The sequence below is a fragment of the Dreissena polymorpha genome, chromosome 15 (assembly GCF_020536995.1).
Source record: "Dreissena polymorpha isolate Duluth1 chromosome 15, UMN_Dpol_1.0, whole genome shotgun sequence".
NCBI lineage: Eukaryota > Metazoa > Mollusca > Bivalvia > Myida > Dreissenidae > Dreissena > Dreissena polymorpha.
In genome coordinates this window covers 45,436,514-45,456,642 of record NC_068369.1, presented here as the reverse complement: position 1 = coordinate 45,456,642, position 20,129 = coordinate 45,436,514, and the positions used below count along the sequence as shown (strand labels likewise).

Sequence of the window (20,129 nt, the reverse complement as noted above, 5' to 3'; positions counted from 1 at the left end):
TTCTTCATTCAATATTGAAATTAGTTTTCAAAAATTGTTGCAAACTTTGCTGGAAATAAATAAATCTAGATTTTAGTTGAGCCTTGTAAGGGGTAGGGCATTTTACTCCCTTGAGGTAGATCTAAAATCACACCCCTGATCTATGTAGATAATATGATAAGAGCAGAAATTGTAGCAATCACCGACATTATGATCACTGGTTTTCACAAATTCTGCTGGTGACTTACTACTCTAGTTCAAAACGATGAAGTCCACCTCAGATCCGTAGAGCCGACCTCGGGTCACATATTGGATCCATGAACAATTGATAGTGTTCGTAGACAACTTCTGTAGAACGGAAAACTCGCAGCTGATATGCCTGTAGACAACATTCAGAAGGCCAAGAGCAAAGGCCTGTTGCAAACACAGCGACAGAACAGCGCTGGAATGATTACGTCGCGGTATGATTCGGACACCGAGGGGCAACTCCCTGCACCGTTCAGGTTGGGATTTTGTTGTTTAAGGGACACTTCTACTGTATGTGATGCTGTAGATTTTTGTTCAAGGAAAATCACTCAAGTTATTGAATTTGTTGTTTAAGAGATGTTACTCTTTGTGGGCAATTCACTGCACAGCTCAGGTGGGAATTTCATCGTTCAAGAGACATTTCTATGTGCTGCTATATTTTTTGGTTTATTGGATGTAACTCAAGTTATCAAGTTTATGTTCAAGGGATATTAATTTCCCAATCTGAAGACTTCACGAAGTGAATTTTCCCAATTGCAGGTTTTTTCGCGCTTATTTTTCCCAATTGGGCTGGTACTGGTACTTTTCCCAATTGGGCGAAAAAAATAGCTGTATAACTCAAATTATTAAGTATATGGTTTAAGGGATATCATTATTATTATTGAGATTGTTGTATAAGGGATATAACTTTTTGACGCTTTTTTAGCTAACCTGATCACAACGTGCTCATGGTGAGCTTTTGTGATCGCTTTTTGTGCGTCGTGCGTCGTCCGTCGTGCGCCATCAACATTTGCCTTCTTAACTCTCTAGAGACCACATTTATTGTCCAATCTTCACTTAATTTAGTCAGACGATTGGTCACAATGATATGTTGGATGAGTTCGAAAATGGTTATGTTTGCTTGAAAAACATGGCTGCCAAGGGGCAGGGCATTTTTCCTTTTATGGCTATATATGGCTATAGTAAAATCTTGTTAACACTCTAGAGGCCACATTTATTGTCTGATCTTCATGAAACTTGGTCAGAAAATTCATCCCAATAATATTTTGGACGAGTTCGAAAATGATGCCGGTTGGTTGAAACACATGGCCACCAATGGGCAGGGCATTTTTCCTTTTATGGCTATAGTAAAACCTTGTCAACACTCTAGAGGCCACATTTATTGTCCAATCTTCATGAAATTTGGTCAGAAGATTGGTCTCAATGATATCTTGGATGAGTTCGAAAATAATTATGTTTGCTTGACAAACATGGCTTCCAAGGGGCGGGGCATTTTCCCTTATTTGGCTATAGTAAAATCTTGTTAACACTCTAGAGGCCACATTTACTGTCCGATCTTCATGAAACTTGGTCAGAAGATTCATCCTGATAATATCTTGGAAGAGTTAAAAAATGATGCCGGTTGGTTGAAAAACATGGCTGCCAGGGGGCAGCGCATTTTTCCATATATGGCTATAGTAAAACCTTCTTTAACCTCTAGAGGCCACATTTATTTTCCGATCTTCATGAAACTTGGGCAGAAGATTAAACCCAATATTATCTTTTTATTTCAAGTGAGCGACTTTGGGCCTTTCAGGCCCTCTTGTTTTAATAATCAAGGGACATTACTCCTTGATGTTTTAAAGTTTGTTGTTGAAGTAAACTTGTTAAAATGGTCAAATACATATAGCATAAAATTTGAAGAACCACACATTTTTAAGGTGTTTCTTTACTAATCATTAATATTTTTGATTAATTTTGATGGTTTAGGTCAGGGCTTTTTATGCTCCCCCAAAATTTATTTTGGGGGGAGCATATAGTCGCCGCTTCCTCTGTCCGTGCGTGTGTGTGTGCGTCCGTCCGTGCACAATTTTGTCTGGGCCATTTCTCATCAACTAATGACCGGAATTCAATGAAACTTTATGGGAAGCTTTACTACCAAGAGGAGATGTGCATATTATCAGCGGGTTCTGGTCGGATGATTTTTCACAGAGTTATGGCCCTTTGAAATTTTCCATTAACTGTACATATAGTGCAATTCTTGTCCGGGCTATTTCTCAGCAACTAATGACCGGAATTCAATGAAACTTTATGGGAAGCTTCACTACCAAGAGGAAATGTGCATATTATCAGCGGCCTCTGGTCGGATGATTTTTAGCTCATCTATTTTTTGAAAAAAAAAGCTATTGTCATCACCTTGGCGTCGGCGTCGGCCGGCGGTTAAGTACTGCGTTTTGGTCCACTTTTCTCATAAAGTATTAATGCTATTGCATTCAAACTTGGTACACTTACTTACTATCATGAGGGGACTAGGGCAGGCAAAGAAATATAACTCTGGCGTGCATTTTGACAGAATTATGTGCCCTTTTTATACTTAGAAAATTGAAAATTTTGGTTAAGTTTTGTGTTTAGGTCCATTTTATTCCTTAAGTATCAAAGCTATTGCTTTCATACTTGCAACATTTACTAACTATCATAAGGGGACAGTGCAGGCAAAGTTATGTAACTCTGACTGGCATTTCGACAGAATTATGTGCCCTTTTTATACTAAGAAAATTGAAAATTTGGTTTAGTTTAGTGTTTAGGTCCACTTTATTCCTTAAGTATCAAAGCTATTGCTTTCATACTTGCAACACTTACGAACTATCATAAGGGGACTGTGCAGGCAAAGTTATGTAACTCTGACTGGCATTTTGACGGAATTATGGGCCCTTTATACTTAGAAAATTGAAAATTTGGTTAAGTTTTGTGTTTTGGTCCACTTTACCCCTAAAGTATCATAGATATTGCTTTCATACTTGGAACACTCGCAAACTATCAAAAGAGGACAGTAAAGGACAAGTTGCATAACTCTGGTTGTAATTTTTACGGACGTATGGCCCTTTTTTGACTTAGTAACTTTGAATATATGGTTAAATTTTGTGTTTAGATCCACTTTACTTCTAAATTATCAAGGCTATTGCTTTCAAACTTCAAATACTTTCATGCTATCATGAGGGTACTGTACCTGGCAAGTTGAATTTTACCTTGACCTTTGAATGACCTTGACTCTCAAGGTCAAATTATTAAATTTTGCTAAAATTGCCATAACTTCTTTATTTATGATTAGATTTGATTGATACTTTGACAAAACAACACTTACCTGACATACCACAATAGACTCCACCCAAACCGTCCCCCACGCCCCCCCGAATCCCCCCCCCAAATATATATATATTTTTTTTAAGATCATCTAATAAATGACCACCACACCCTCACACTATACCCCGCCCCAACCCCCCCCCCCCCCACCCCAAATATTTTTTTTGGAAAAATGGTTTTTTTTTTGCATTTTTTTCATTTTTGGAAGATAATTAAAATGTTATAAATGACCACACCCCCACACTATACATCCTCTCCACTCCACCCCTCCCTCCTTTGTGTTTGAAATTGAGATAGGTCCCTTCACCTTTAAAAAGAAAAATAGATGAGCGGTCTGCACCCGCAAGGCGGTGCTCTTGTTCAGAGAGTTATGGCCCTTTGAAATTTTCCATTAACTGTACATATAGTGCAATTCTTGTCCGGGCTATTTCTCAGCAACTAATGACCGGAATTCAATGAAACTTTATGGGAAGCTTCACTACCAAGAGGAGATGTGCATATTATCAGCCGGTTCTGGTCGGATTATTTTCCACAGAGTTATGGCCCTTTGAAATTTTCCATTGTACATATAGTGCAATTCTTGTCCGAGCTATTTTTCAACTTATCATTGAAATTCAATGAAACTTTATGGGAATCTTCACTACCAACAGGAGATGTGCATATTATCAGCCGGTTATGGTCGGATGATTTTTCACAGAGTTATGGCTCTTTGAAATTTTCTATAAACTGTACATATAGTGCAATTCTTGTCCGGGCTATTTCTCCCCAACTACTGACTGGATTTCAATGAAGCTTTTTGGGAAGCTTAACTACCTTGAGGAGATGCGCATGTTATTAGTGGGTTCTGGTTAGATGATTTATTTAGAGAGTTATGGCCCTTTGACATTTTTAAGTTGCTAAACCATCCATCATATTATTTTTTCCAAACTTATGCAACTCAAGACGTTTTCTTTTATCTGAATATATAGTGCAATATTGTGACAAAAAAACTTATTAACGCCCCTTTCCACCAGAGAAAGGCCCCTCTCCATAGTAGCATTTAAGACAAATTATTCAATTTTCAATATATTTCAAGTTTCCCATGGACATTTTCCCCCTTTCTCAGATTTAAGATATTTTCCCCTAAAATGAAAGTTCTGACTCATTCTCCACATCAAGAAAAAAGTGGGTGTGCAGATGGATGCTTACATTTACAGGAATTGACAGACTCATTTGAATTTGCAAATAAATATATAATAGAATAACTGTAATATAAACTTGCATATATTTATTATTAAACAGGATATTATATAACAATTAAATGTATACTTCATTGGCAAATAAATTGAACAACAAATATCACCTTTTATATTAACATTATAATTTAAACATATAACTAAAACTATATGTTTAGCAACTTTTGACTATTTTACATTTTTCTACAATTATAGATGGGCTGTGCTATTTGAAAAGGGGGTATAATGCATGTCCTTAAAGTGTCATCCCAGATAAGCCTGTGCAGTCTGCTTTCATGATATTTTTTTTAATGTCTTTTCTTAGCTAAATCAAGTTTAGCCAGAAAATGTTGTCCCTGATTAGATCGTGGGCGACACTTTACGCACATGCATTAAACCCCCTTTCCACAGAGCACGGCTCAAATGTAAGTGTGAAGTGCATTATTTGCTTACCAATTGATTGATTTTGCAAATGGATGCAGCATCATAAATGTTTGTTTTTGTAAACTCTTTTATAATCAATATTAATGAAACTGTTTTTATTTGTATTTTATAAGGGGATTGTCATTTACATTTATTTATTTGTTAAGTTCATGAACATTGCATTTTATAAATGAAGACAGGCAATTGTTTCCCTTACAAACATTTAAACAAACTATTCAAACATTTTATTTTCAGATTTAAGATAATTATTGCGTTCCTTAGAAATGTTAAGATCTAACCAGTCAGATTCTATGTTAAGATCTAACCAGTCAGATTCTATGTTCAGATCTAACCAGTCATATTCTTTGTTCAGATCTAATCAATCAGATTCAATGTTCAGATCTAACCAATCAGATTCTATGTTCAGATCTAACCAATCAGATTATATGTATAGATCTTACCAGTCAGATTCTATGTTGAGATCTAACCAATCAGTTCCTATACTTGGATCTTACAAATCAGAGTCCTTGTTCCGTTTTAACAAATCAGATTCTATGTTTAGATCTAACCAATCATATTCTTTGTTCAGATCTAACAAATCAGATTCTATGTTCAGATCTAACCAGTCCGATTCTATGTTCAGATCTAACCAATCAGATTCTATGTATGGATCTAACCAGTCAGAATCTATGTTCAGATTAACCTATCAGATTCTATGTGTAGATTTAAACATTCAGATACTTTATTAAGTTCTCAGAAATCAGAATTTAGTTTTGTATTGAAGCAAGCAGATTATATTTTCAGATCTAAGTCATTATATTTTCAGGATTAAGAAATCAGATTCTATTTTCAGATCAAAACTGCACCACCTGTTTGGCCAGATTGAAAAAGAATTTGAGACGCTGTACACATAAAACCTTCATTGTAAGTTTAACAAAAGTAAAGGGTGGTAAACTCTAATCACCATGGACATCTGAATGTCTGTCCTTCCATCCATCGGCCATACACACAAATTTGTCCTAAAGAAGACCTCACACATTTTCTGCGTCCTTCCATCTATCGGCCCTACACACAAATTTGTCCTAAAGAAGACCTCACACATTTTCTGCGTCCTTCCATCTATCGGCCCTACACACAAATTTGTCTTAAAGAAGACCTCATACACTTTCTGCGTTCTTCCATCAATCGGCCCTGCACACAAATTTGTCCTAAAGAAGACCTCATACACTTTCTGCGCCGTTCCATTTATCGGCCCTACACACAAATTTGTCTTAAAGAAGACCTCATACACTTTCTGCGTCCTTCCATCTATCGGCCCTACACACATATTTGTCCTATAGAAGACCTCATACACTTTCTGCGTCCTTCCATCTATTGGCCCTACACACAAATTTGTCCTAAAGAGACCTCATGCACTTTCTGCGTCCTTCCATCTATCGGCCCTACACAAAAATTAGTCCTAAAGAAGACCTCATACACTTTCGGCGTCCTTGCATCTATCGGCCCAACACACAAATATGCCTAAAGAAGACCTCGTACACCTCATACACGTTCAGCGTACAACATTCAAACTTGCATTGATTGTTCCGTATGATTTGACAGTGTGTATGCATTTTTTTATCATTATAAGTTAACAAAATGTCTAAAGAAATAAACCTTTTTAAACTTTGAATTTCTGCAACAATAATATTGTTACTATATACTTTATTAGCTAAATAATATACATTCTTAAAACTACAATGTTCGGAAGTGATATATTTTTTGTAACATTGTACACAGTTCAACAAATTATGACACTGGGGTCTAAACTGGCCAAACTTAGGTGGTCAAATAGTTTATACAGTGTATAGACTTAAAAGCAAATTAACTTAATCTTTTCATCTGAAACCACATGACCCTAAGATTTGATAATGTTTACGTAACATTTATCTAATCATAGATTTTATTGCTTGATCTTTTTCATGTTTTAAAGGTATTGGTGATTTAATGATAAATTTAAACTATATGCACTTCTGTGTTTTATACTGAAAAATACAACTTTTTGCGTTTTCACATAAACACACGAACGTCCACTCACATGACCGGTGTTTAGTTTCCTGATGAATCCACTTCCAATGCAAGCTAATTGATAAAATATTCATTACTGTGTTACGCTTTCCCAATCAGTGCAGGACAAGGTAGAGAGCCTTCAAGAGAGACTGGATGCCTACATGGCGGTGGACAATGAACCCTGGAGACCGTGGATGGGGCCACAAAGGCTAAGAGATGTAAGCAATGCCTTAGATTAAGCCTTTCTCACTCAGACGCAAAGTGAAAATTGCTAAATGCAAACAGCATAAAAACTGAACAGACTGCGAGATACTTGCAGTTCGTTCAGTTTAAATGCTGTTTGCTGCTCATCATTATCTCAGGGTTGGAAATGAAGCCTTTAAAAGTTGAATGTATTAAGAAAAGTTTTAAATTAAATTTCATTTTATAAGGGAATAAAAAAGTGCGTGAGTGGTTAAGGGTTAACAGGGTTTTACATCAATATTTTATGGAAGGGGTCTTGGCACAGATGTGTTTTAAATGGTCAAGTCTGGTTTTAGAAAAATCTGGCTGATATCACTTTTTCATAGATTGATATGTTTATAAAATCAGCGCTCTGAAAATTGGGCTTTATGCATATGCGTAAAGTGTCATTATATGCAGCATAGGACTCTCTTTAACCCTTTACCACTTAGATACATATTTTGACACATCTGCAGTCCCTTAGAAAGTTACATTTAATTTATTACCTTTCTTACTATATTGAAGTTTTAAAAGCTTCATTTTCAACCCTAAGATACTGATGAGCAGCAAATAGTATAAAACCGGAACAGACTGCGAGTTAATCGCAGGCTGTTCTGGTTTTATGCTGTTTGCACATAGCCATTTTAACTTTGTTTCTGAGTGGGAAAGGGTTAAGAAGAGATTTCCTTTAAATAAAACATTCTTTCAAAGTGGAAAGAATTTTACCTGATTAGCCTGTGCAGACTTTTTTTCCACAAGCCCCATTTTCCCAGAGCAAGGCTTGAGTTTTATTTTGAGTCCAGAGCTCCTGATCAGAGGGTTTATATGTGCAATGGGTTTTATAAGTGTGAGCTTCTGATCAGAGGGTTTATATGTGCAATGGGTTTTATAAGTGTGAGCTCCTGATCAGAGGGTTTATATGTGCAATGGGTTTTATAAGTGTGAGCTCCTGATCAGAGGGTTTATATGTGCAATGTGTTTTATAAGTGTGAGCTCCTGATCAGAGGGTTTATATGTGCAATGGGTTTTAAAAGTGTGATAGTATCCTTTAGTAGACTCATGTTGAAAACAACAGTCAAGGACTTTATCAAAATACTAAATGTATTCTTAAAGTGAGCGTATTTATCGTTGTGTTGTTTATATGAACAGATTTAAATCAGTGATTTAAAATGGGAAATTCTTTCTTTAAATATTGAACAATAACAGTGAACATCTTCAATATTCTTCACTGTTTCATGGTAACACCTCTTTCCTAATTCCGGAATTAAGAAAAAAAAATAGACACTCATTGTCAACAACTAAAATTGCCATTTTTTGTTTTGCAGCATATAAAAAATATGTCAAGACTGAATGATGTTTGTTAATACAAATCTAATTAAAACATATTTGCTTCTTAAAATATACATGGGTTTCATATCTATTTGTCTCATTTATTTTGTTATTTAAATTAATGAAAAATTGTTGCATCCTTGAAATTACCAAACACAATGATAGTTGCTAACATTTGGTTGTGTGTAACCCAGCTGCAAGTCACATATCCAAGAAGATCAAGAAGTCTTACATCGCCTCAACGAGTCGACTGGTTTCCAGTTTTCGCCAGACGGCCCCTGCGTACACGGTTGTTAAGAGCTTCCACGGCCACAAAGACGGGGTGTGGGAAGTGAACACATCAAAACTGAATCCCCAGATTATTGGGACCATATCTGCTGGTAAGGGACTTTGTTAGTCAGAAACACAATGCCCCCTACTGCGCCGCTTTGATTTATTTATTTTTGTTTTTGATTATATCCCTTTAAAAAAATATTACTTCCCTTGTAAAAATGATCTGTTCCTGCCAAATGATAAATAGAAATTATCTCCTTTAAAGCTTGTTACTTCCCTTGGATTTGTTTTTTTGACCTTAGACCTTGAAGGATGACATTGACCATGACCTTTCACCACTCAAAATGTGCAGCTCCATGAGATACACATGCATGGCAAATATTAATTTGCTATCTTCAATATTGCAAAAGTGATGGTCAATGTTAAAGTTTTCCGATGGACGGAAGGACTGACAGACTGTTCAAATGCTATATGCCACCCTACCGGGGGCATGAAAAACAAAACATAATGGGCTAGATTTAAGAAAAATCGCATAATGTGCTAGAATTTTGGGGAAAAACTCACATAATTGGCTAGATTTTAGAAAAACACATAATGGGCAAGATTTAAGGAAAACACATAATGGGCAAGATTTTAGACGAACACATGAAGGGCGAGATTTTAGACAAACTTACAATGGGCAAACTTTAAGAATAACACATTATGAGCTAGATTTTAGAAAAACACATAATGGGCAAAATTTAAGAAAAAAAAACAACACATTATGGGCTAGATGTTTTGAAAAACCATAAAATGGGCTAGATTTTAGAAAATCACATAATGGGCTAGAATTTAGAAAACCACATAATGGGCTAGATTTTAGAAAACCACATAATGGGCTAGATTTTAGAAAACCATATAATGGGCTAGATTTTAGAAAACCACATAAAGGGCTAGATTTTAGAAAACCATATAATGGGCTAGAGTTTAGAAAAACACATAATCGGTTAGATTTTAGAGCAACACATAATGTGCTAGATTTTAGAAAAAACAACACTGTGCCATTCTCCTATCAGAACTTGCATTGAACCCAACATCCCAAAACGAGGCCTTTATAGCATGTTAACTTGAACTTAATTATACCATTCCTCCAATCAGCTTTTGTATTTCTTCAACATAGATCACTCTGCCCGGATCTGGAACGTTGAGACCGGACTATGCCTGCTCCAGTATCTGGGTCACGCAGGCTCGGTAAATGCGATCCGGTTCTATTCAGTCAAGGACCGCGTCGTGACAACGTCAGGCGAGGGAACAGCACATATCTGGTCGCCCCAGGTCTCGATTTATTCAATGGACACCTTAGTGAGTGGTAGCTCAGTGATGTTTTTATGTCCCCCACTATAGTAGTGGGGGACATATTGTTTTTGCCCTGTCTGTTGGTTGGTCTGTTGGTTGGTCTGTTGGTTGGTCTGTTGGTTTGCGCCAACTTTAACATTTGCAATAACTTTTGCAATATTGAAGATAGCAACTTGATATTTGGCATGCATATGTATCTCATAGAGCTGCACATTTTGAGTGGTAAAAGGTCAAGGTCAAGGTCATCCTTCAAGGTCAAAGGTCAAATATATGGGTCAAAATCGCTCATTTAATGTACACTTTTGCAGTATTTCAATATTCAAGATAGCAACTTGATATTTGGCATGCATGTGTAACTCATGGAGCTGCACATTTTGAGTGGTGAAAGGTCAAGGTCATCCTTCAAGGTCAGAGGTCAAAATTATGTGGACAAAATCGCTCATTTTATGAGTACTTTTGCAATATTGAAGATAGCAACTTGATATTTGGCATGCGTGTTTATTTCATGGAGCTGCACATTTTGAGTGATGAAAGGTCAAGGTCAAGGTCATACTTCAAGGTCAGAGGTCAAATATATGTATCCCAAATCGCTTATTTTATGAATACTTTTGCAATATTGAAGATAGCAACTTGAAATTTGGCATGCATATGTATCCAATGGAGCTGCATATTTTGAGTGGTGAAAGGTCAAGGTCAAGGTCATACTTCAAGGTCAAATATATGGGTCAAAATTGCTCATGTAATATCACTTCTGCAATATTGAAGCTAGCAATTTTATATTTGAAATGCATGTGTATCTCATGGAGCTGCACATTTTGAGTGGTGAAGGGTCAAGGTCAAGGTCATCCTTCAAGGTCAAACATCATATAGGGGGACATTGTGTTTCACAAACACATCTTGTTTAAGGCAATGTTAGTGTGGACTTAGTTTAAACCCATTTACTTTTGCTCCATTTCATTGTAAGCCTTAGGCTTATTGAAACGCTCTCGAGTCCATTTCCTGGGACTTGAACCAGTACTTGTTGTCTATTGGGGAGATCGAAGGAAAGCTACCAGTTTGGATCAAACCTGGGACACTTAGTTTTAAAACTATTTATTTTTGCTTGATTGCATTGTTAGCCTAGAAGGCCTATTGAAACGCTCTGGAGTCCTTTTCCTGGGACCAGAACCAGTACTTGGTGTCTATGGGGGAGATGGAACGAACAGTCCCAGTGGGGATCCAACCTGGCACTTCTTGGTTGCTAGGCGGACACCATATCAACTACGCCATGGCAACCTCTAAGTATGGACTTAGACCCAAGAGTTTGAAGATTTACAGGTTACTAATGAATTGTTAGGTCATTGGACAAATTGTTCAATAACATGAATAATATTTTTGTAGGAGAAACATGCAAAGTTAGACTCAACAATCAAATGTTTGTAGAATATCACACTTTAAAGAATAATCTTTAAATCTGCTTAGATTTATGTCTTATATATGGTCGGTGAATAGAACCCAGGTTTTCAACAAGGTTGAATATCCTTGTTGTTAGATTGTGTTATGGTGGGTGGAGGGGCGGACTTGGGGGTAGGTGGCGTCAACAATGGTACCTGGTCAATAACTTCGTTGGTATTGACCAATCTCGATTTCACTTTTGATAGGACAAGCTTGCATGGAGACTTAACGAGGATTTGGTTTTAGGACGTATTGGGTCAAGATGAAGGATACTGTTACTAAAAATAAAAAAAACAGGAAAGAGGTGTTTTTTGTCCAATAATGTTCTTGATGAAACTTGCAAGCTTAAATTGAAATCTAAGTCACTTTCACTAAAAAAAGAAAAAAAGAAAGACCTCAATATTTTCTTTTTTTACAGAGGTTTTGCACTGAAATTTGTTATGTATGTTTGAAGGTAGCCTAAATGCACACCTAGCTTTGGAGAACATTTTGTTGCCAGTCATGTCAATGTCACTGTTACTAAGAATTGAAGACCAGTGGCAATTTTAAATATTATGAAAGATAGGGTTATTTGATTTCAATAAAATGTGTCTGAGTACAAAAAGTTGCAAATACCAGCCACCATTGGAAATTACGCTCCTGTTGTTTCCTTTTATACAAAATTCTGGAGTTTAAATGAAACTCTGCCAGTGAGTTATTGTACCTGCGAGTCCTGCCTCCTGGATGCAAAGTTTTTAATAATATTAGTCCCAAAAATGCATTGAAATTTCGCCAAAAAAAATATCGTTTAATATTTGGACTCATTCTTTCAATACGGGAGCTCATAGATTTGCAAGTTATCGTGTCCCAGGACTCAGATGAGAAAATTTGTAAAAATATCACTGCTCTGCCATTTATGTTTTTAGCGGGCCCAGTCATCCGAGGATGATCTTGATATGTCAGACCAGTGTGAAACCAACGAAGGTATGTACCTGAGGACCAAGTCACAGAGATTGTTTTAGTCTGAGGGCACTGATGCAAGGATTTGTTGTATTCAAGGGCCCTATGGGAGAGATTTTGTGTAATTCCGGTTTCCTGTGGTAGGGATTTATTTGGTGTAAATAAGGACCCTCGGGACATGCATTGGGTGTAAATGAGGGCCCTAAGGGAGGGATAATATGTTGTAAACAAGGTCCAATTGGAGTACCTAGTGGACAAGATTTGGTACCCTTAAGGCCATAGTGGCCAAGATTTGGTATACATGAGGGCTTAGTTGCAGAAATTTGGAACACTTGAGAAGCTGAAATTTTGTGAACATGAGAGGCCAGTGGCCGAGATTTGGTATACCAGTACATGAGGGCCTAGAGGTAGGGATCTCCTGCAAATGCGGGCAGAGTAGCTGAAATTGTGTACGCTTTTAGGCCAAGGGGAAGCGGGATTTCATGTACATTTGTGCTGTGTTGCAGAGATATACATGAAGGCCCAGTGCAAGAGATTTTATACATATGTATACAGTCAGGTATAACATTATGTCAATATTAATGATGCAATTGTATAATTATCTAGTTGTCTTGAACACTTATAAGTGTTCAGAATTATTGAATGCAAAATTAATAATATCATAATTAATTGTGATTCTGAGTGTAAAATAATTCTGTTAATTAAACAGTTTATCCTAAGTTTTATGTTTTATCCAACTATTCTTTCTTTAAAGTGTGTTGAACTTTTTTTGTTTAAAGAGAATCCAGATCAACCCACCACTCTCCGGACCCCACTGCGCGAGTTGATTGGACATCACAGTGTGGTGATTGCTGCTGATTGGTTGAACTTCGGTGGTCAGGTGATAACCGCATCCTGGGATAGAACGGCCATCTTGTATGACGCAGAAACTGGGGCAAACTTGACTGTTCTTAAAGATAGGTCTAGACTGGACGTATACTTTTTCCTTAGTCTTTAAAGATACTTATTATTAGATGCTTTTTATTTAAATGTACTCTCTTTTTATGCCCCCGAAGGAGGGCATATAGTGATCGGACTGTCTGTCCGTCTGTCCTTCCGTCACACTTTGCGTTTAGGTTTCGAAAAATGCGTATAACTTCAATGTCCCTTGAGATATAACCTTCATATTTTGTATGCATGTGTATATGGACAAGGCCTTTCCATACGCACAAAAAATTTGACCCCTGTGACCTTGACGTTGAACTTAGTGTCCGCGTTTAGGTTTCGTAATCTGCGTTTAGGTTTCGAAAAATGCTCATAACTTCTATGTCCCTTGAGATATAACCTTCATATTTGGTATGCATGTGTATATGGACAAGGCCTTTCCATACTCACACAAATTTTGACCCCTGTGACCTTGACCTTGAACTAAAGGTCTGCGTTTAGGTTTTAAAATCTGCGTTTAGGTTTCGAAAAATGCTCATAACTTCTATGTCCCTTGAGATATAACCTTCATATTTTGTATGCATGTGTATATGGACAAGACTTTTCCATACGCACACACATTTTGACCCCTGTGACCTTGACCTTAAACTTAGGGTCCGCGTTTAGGTTTCGAAATCTGCGTTTAGGTTTCAAAAAAATGCTCATAACTTCTATGTCCCTTGAGATATAACCTTCATATTTGTTATGCATGTGAATATGGACAAGGCCTTTCCATACGCACAAAAATTTTGACCCCTGTGACCTTGACCTTGAACTTAGGGTCCGCGTTTAGGTTTCAAAATCTGCGTTTAGGTTTCGAAAAATGCTCATAACTTCTATCAAAGCGTTTATAGGGGGCATATGTCATCCTATGGTGATACCTCTTGTTTTTTTGTATTTTCAAACAAAACTACAATATTTGAAATATATATATTAACCTTAAAACTATATTATGAAGGAAAAAAATGAATCAAAGAAAACAAATAGATTAATAAAAAGATTTGTCATCATAGATTTTGAAAATCAGGACCATGCATGCCCTCTTTCTTTTAATGCGCCATTTATGTGGAGTTCTCTTCCATACAGGCCACGACCAGGAACTGACAGGCGTAAGGGCTCATCCCAGTCAAGACCTCGTGGTGACCTCATCCAAGGATACGACCTTTAGACTGTGGGACTTCAGGGACCCTAACATGCCTGTCACAGTGTTCCAGGGCCACAATCAGTAGGGACTGCTATATTTGAACCTCGCTCTCTGAAAACAAGGCTAAATATAGGCTGATATTTGATAAGCTATATTTAAACCTCACTCTTTTAAAACAATGCTTAACAGGCTGATATTTGATAGGCTATATTTGAGCCTTTCTCTATTTAAACAAGGCTTAGTATAGGCTAATATTTGATAGGCAACATTTAAGCCTCACTCTTTTAAAACAATGCTTAACAGGCTGATATTAGATAGGCTATATTTGAGCCTTTCTCTATGAAAACAAGGCTAAATATAGGCTAATATTTGATAGGCTTTATTTTAGCCTCGCTGTATGGAAACAATGGTTTATATTGGCTAATATTTGATAGGCTATATTTTAGCCTCACTGAATGAAAAAAACGAGTCTAAATATAGGCTGATCTTTGATAGGCTATATTTGAGCCTCGCTCAATGAATGAAAACAAGGCTAAATATAGGCTGATGTTTTATAGGCAATATTGAGCCTCACTTTGAAAACAAGTCTTAATATAGGCTGATATTTGATAGGCTATATCAAAAGCTCGTTCTATGAAAACAAGGCTAAATATAGGCTGATATTTGATAGGCTATATTTGAGCATTGCTTTATGAAAACAAGGCTAAATATAGGCTGATATTTGATAGGCTATATTTGAGCCTTTATCTATGAAAACAAGGCTAAATGTAGGCTGATATTTGAAAGGCTATATTTGAGCCTCGCTCTTTGAAAACAAGGCTTAATGTAGGCTGATATTTGAAAGGCTATATTTGTGCCTCGCTCTTTGAAAACAAGGCTTAATGTAGGCTATTATTTGAAAGGCTGTATTTGAGCCTTGCTCTTTGAAAACAAGGCTTAATGAAGGCTGATATTTGAAAGGCTATATTTGAGCCTCGCTCTATGAAAACAAGGCTTAATGTAGGCTGATATTTGAAAGACTATATTTAAGCCTCACTCTTTTAAAACAATGCTTAACAGGCTGATATTAGATGTGCTATATTTGAGCCTTTCTCTATGAAAACAAGACTAAATATAGGCTAATATTTGATAGGCTTTATTTAAGCCTCGCTGTATGGAAACAATGGTTTATATTGGCTTATATTTGATAGGCTATATTTTAGCCTCACTGAATGAAAAAAACGAGTCTAAATATAGGCTGATCTTTGATAGGCTATATTTGAGCCTCGCTCAATGAATGAAAACAAGGCTAAATATAGGCTGATGTTTTATAGGCAATATTGAGCCTCACTTTGAAAACAAGTCTTAATATAGGCTGATATTTTGATAGGCTATATTAAAGCCTCGCTCTATGAAAACAAGGCTAAATATAGGCTGATATTTGATAGGCTATATTTGAGCATTCTTTATGAAAACAAGACTAAATATAGGCTGATATTTGATAGGCTATATTTGAGCCTTGATCTATGAAAACAAGGCTTAATGTAGGCTGATATTTGAAAGGCTATATTTGAGCCTCGCTCTTTGAAAAAAGGCTTAAAGTAGGCTGATATTTGAAAGGCTATATTTGAGCCTCGCTCTTTGAAAACAAGGCTTAATGTAGGCTGATATTTGAAAGGCTATATTTGAGCCTCGCTCTTCGAAAACAAGGCTTAATGTAGGCTGATATTTGAAAGGCTATATTTGAGCCTCCCTCTTTGAAAACAAGGCTTAATGTAGGCTGATATTTGATAGGCTGATATCTGAGTCTCGCTTTATCAAAACAAGGCTAAATATAGGCTGATATATGAGCCTCGCTCTGGGACAACGGGGCTAAATTAAAGTGCATAAAGTGTGGTCCTAGATTGGCCTGTGCAGTCCACACAGGCTAATCAGGGACGTAACTTTCCATTTACAAATAGAAATCAAATCTAGGTGGAAAGGGTCATCTCTTATTAGCCTGTGTTGGCTGCACAGGCTAATCTGGGATGACACTTTCAACGCTTTAAGTAGAGTTTTCTCAGAGCGTGGCTCATTTAGTACTTACTTTGTTTGCTCAAAATCAATCTTTTGACACTCAATCTTTATTCCTAGTTTTCAAACAATTTATTATTCGGGTGACTTTTTTTTATCAGTGCGTTGTTTTTATTGTCCCCTACCGGTTTCATCAGAGGGGACTTATGGTTTGCCCTCTGTGTGTCAGTCAGTCAGCCAGTCAGGCTGTCTGTCTGTCCGTCACACTTTTCTGGATCCTGCGATAACTTTAAAAGTTGTTAATATTTTTTCATGAAACTTGCAACATGGAAAGATGGCAATATGGACATTATGCACGTCATTTCATTTTGTTGAGTTCCTACGTCAAAAATTGTGGTTGCTATGGCAACCAAAAACAAAATTCTGAAAATGGTGGAATTTCTGAAAATGGTGAAGCCGGTAGGGGACCATATTGCTTGACAATAGCCTTGTTTCCTCAACCTTCTTTTTGAAGATGTAACGTAAATCAAGAGTTATGGATTGATGAAGATGGTTTGAGTGATTAGGAAGATTCTTGTGATTGTTATGATGGAGATTATAGAAGTGAGCTTTGTGTTCTAGATGATGATGGTGTTAATGACAAAATACTGTATTCAATTCGAATTTTAATTTCTGATAAACCCTTCATTAATAATTGATATTTGTCCAATTTTGTTTAATATCCCCATCCCCATCCCCAGGCAAGCATCATAACTTAAATAATAATAATAATAATAAAATGATCCACATCATTTGATTGGTTATTCTAGACCAGTAACAACGGCAGCCTTTGCTGGGAATGAGAAGGTAGTTTCGGGCAGTGATGATCGTACCGTGAAAGTCTGGGATCTGAAGAACATGCGGTCACCCATAGCCACCATCCGTACTGACTCATCTGTGAACAGGTTAGCGTCAATTGAGCCTTTTTCAGAGAAAACTGGTCTTAATTTATGTGCGTAAAGTGTCTTTCAAGGTTAGCCTGTGCTGTCTGCACAGGCTAATCAGGGACGGCATTTTTCAGCTGTTATGGTATGTTTTTGTTTTAAGGAATTATCTTCTTAACAAAAATCCAGTTTAGCCGGAAAGTTGTAGTCACAGATTAGCCTGTGTGGTAGGTGCCACCTTAGTTTGTGAAATTTGTCACGTTTATTAGCTCACCTGAGCACAACGTGCTCATGGTGAGCTTTTGTGATCGTCTTTTGTCAGTCGTCAGTTGTGCAGCGTCAATATTTGCCTTGATAACTCTCTAGAGGCCACATTTATTGTCCAATCTTCATAAAATTTGGTCAGAAGATTGGTCACAATGATATCTTGGATGAGTTTGAAAATGGTTATGTTTGCTTGAAAAACATGGCTGCCAAGGGGCGGGGCATTTTTCCGTATATGGCTATATATGGCTATAGTAAAATATTGTTAACACTAGAGGCCACATTTATTGTCTGATCTTCATGAAACTTGGTCAGAAGATTCAAACCAATAATATCTTGGACGAGTTCGAAAATGATGCCCGTTGGTTGAAAAACATGGCTGCCAGGGGGCGGGGCAATTTTCCTGATATGGCTATAGTAAAACCTTGTTAACACTCTAAAGATCTTCATGAAACTTGGTCAGAAGATTTGTCCCAATGATATCTTGGATGAGTGTGAAAATGGTAACCTTTGTCTGAAAAACATGGCTTCCAAGGGGCGGGGCATTTTTCCTTATATGGCTATAGTAAAACCTTGTTAACACTCTAGAGGCCACATTTATTTTCCGATCTTCATGAAACTTGGTCAGAAGATTTGTCCCAATAATATCTTGTTATCTCAGGTGAGCGACTTTGGGTCTTTCAGGCCCTCTTTATTTTTTATGTATATTTGTTGCCATAGCAACCATAATTTTTGATGCAGGAACAAAATGAAATGACGTGCATAATGTCAATATTGCCATCTATCCATGTTTAAAGTTTCATGAGAAATATGAAGAACTTTTTAAGTTATTGCAGGATCCAGAAAAGTGTGACAGACAGACAGACTCACAGACAGACGCATAGAGCGCAAACCATAAGTCCCCTCCGGTGAAACTGGTAGGGGACAAAAAGTAAAAAAAAAACGACATATCCGTGTAAATGGGTTTACTACCTTTATTGCTGTTAAGACTGCTGATTTCTCTCTTATATTTAATTAAAAAATAAGGCATTTACAGCAATAACAGGCAAAATGTCGGCAGTTCTTTGCTACATTGACTTGCATTTAAATTATATACGGTAAAAGTCGTAAAAATGCACATCTTTGCCATGCAAATAATTTAAAAAAAACTTCTGCGGACTATAAATAGTTAATGAACTTTACTCTTCAGAACAGGATGGATTATGTTAAAAACAAATCAGTAATAAAATAAATGTTATTGAAAAAAACAAAACAGAATTGAAGTATAGGCTTTACCGAGTTTGTCGGAACATTACAGACTGTGTGTTTCTCAGTCACAGAACATGATTGCCATCCCACACGATAACCGTCACATACGGCTGTTTGACATCAATGGAAACAGAATAGGAAGACTTCTGCGTAGCAGCAGAACTGTAAGTAGTGACTGGGATAGAGAGTGGATTCTTACATGTTACTAGTGGTAAAATGATCATCGTCATCATCATCATCATCATCATCATCATCATCATCTTTATCATTATCATCATCATCACCACCACCACCACCATCACTAAAATCAACACCACCAGCATTGTTGTCATCAGCATCATCATCGTCAGCATCATCATCCTCCTCCTCATCATCATCATCAGTACTATAATGTGATGTCAAACAAAATGTATGTGATCATTTAGATATCAATTTTAAAGTCACGCCCACCTAAGAAATTAAAAGGCGTATTACATTGTTATCAGGTATAATTACTAAATAATAATTATTTTACCAATGTGATGCACATATATTTTTACTATTTTGGTTTGTTGAATATCCAATTTTAGAGTGATTATTGCAAACATGTTCATTTATTGAAATTTTTCGGGTAGTGGGGCTTTAAAAATAGAATAACAGCAAATAACTACCTTTGAATTCTCATAAAGGCCATCGCTGTTTTGCAGGGCCACTCAAAAATGGTGTGCAGTGTAGCCTGGGCCGAGGATAATCCAGTGTGTAACCTATTCTCGTGCGGCTTCGACAGACAGGTCCTGGGTTGGAGCATCAATGTTCAGATCAAGGAATGAAAAGAGTCAGTAATGGGTCGTTTTGGAGAAACATACGAGCCTGTCTTTTGGACATCTTGGCTTAGTGCATGTGCGTATCAGATCAGCCTTTGAAATCCCCATTAAAAATGTCATTAAAGTTGAAAGAGTTGTCCCTGATTAGCATGTACGGACTACACAGTCTAATATGGTACGATACTTTACGCACATGCCCAGTTTTCCATGAACAAGGCCCATATTATCT

General features: G+C 36.9%; 1 pseudogene; it reads left to right on the top strand.

Annotated features, from left to right (window-relative positions):
• The first annotated feature begins 354 nt into the window (after positions 1–354).
• LOC127859721 (WD repeat-containing protein 37-like) lies at positions 355–19,911 on the top strand (annotated as a pseudogene).
• Positions 19,912–20,129: the final 218 nt, after the last annotated feature.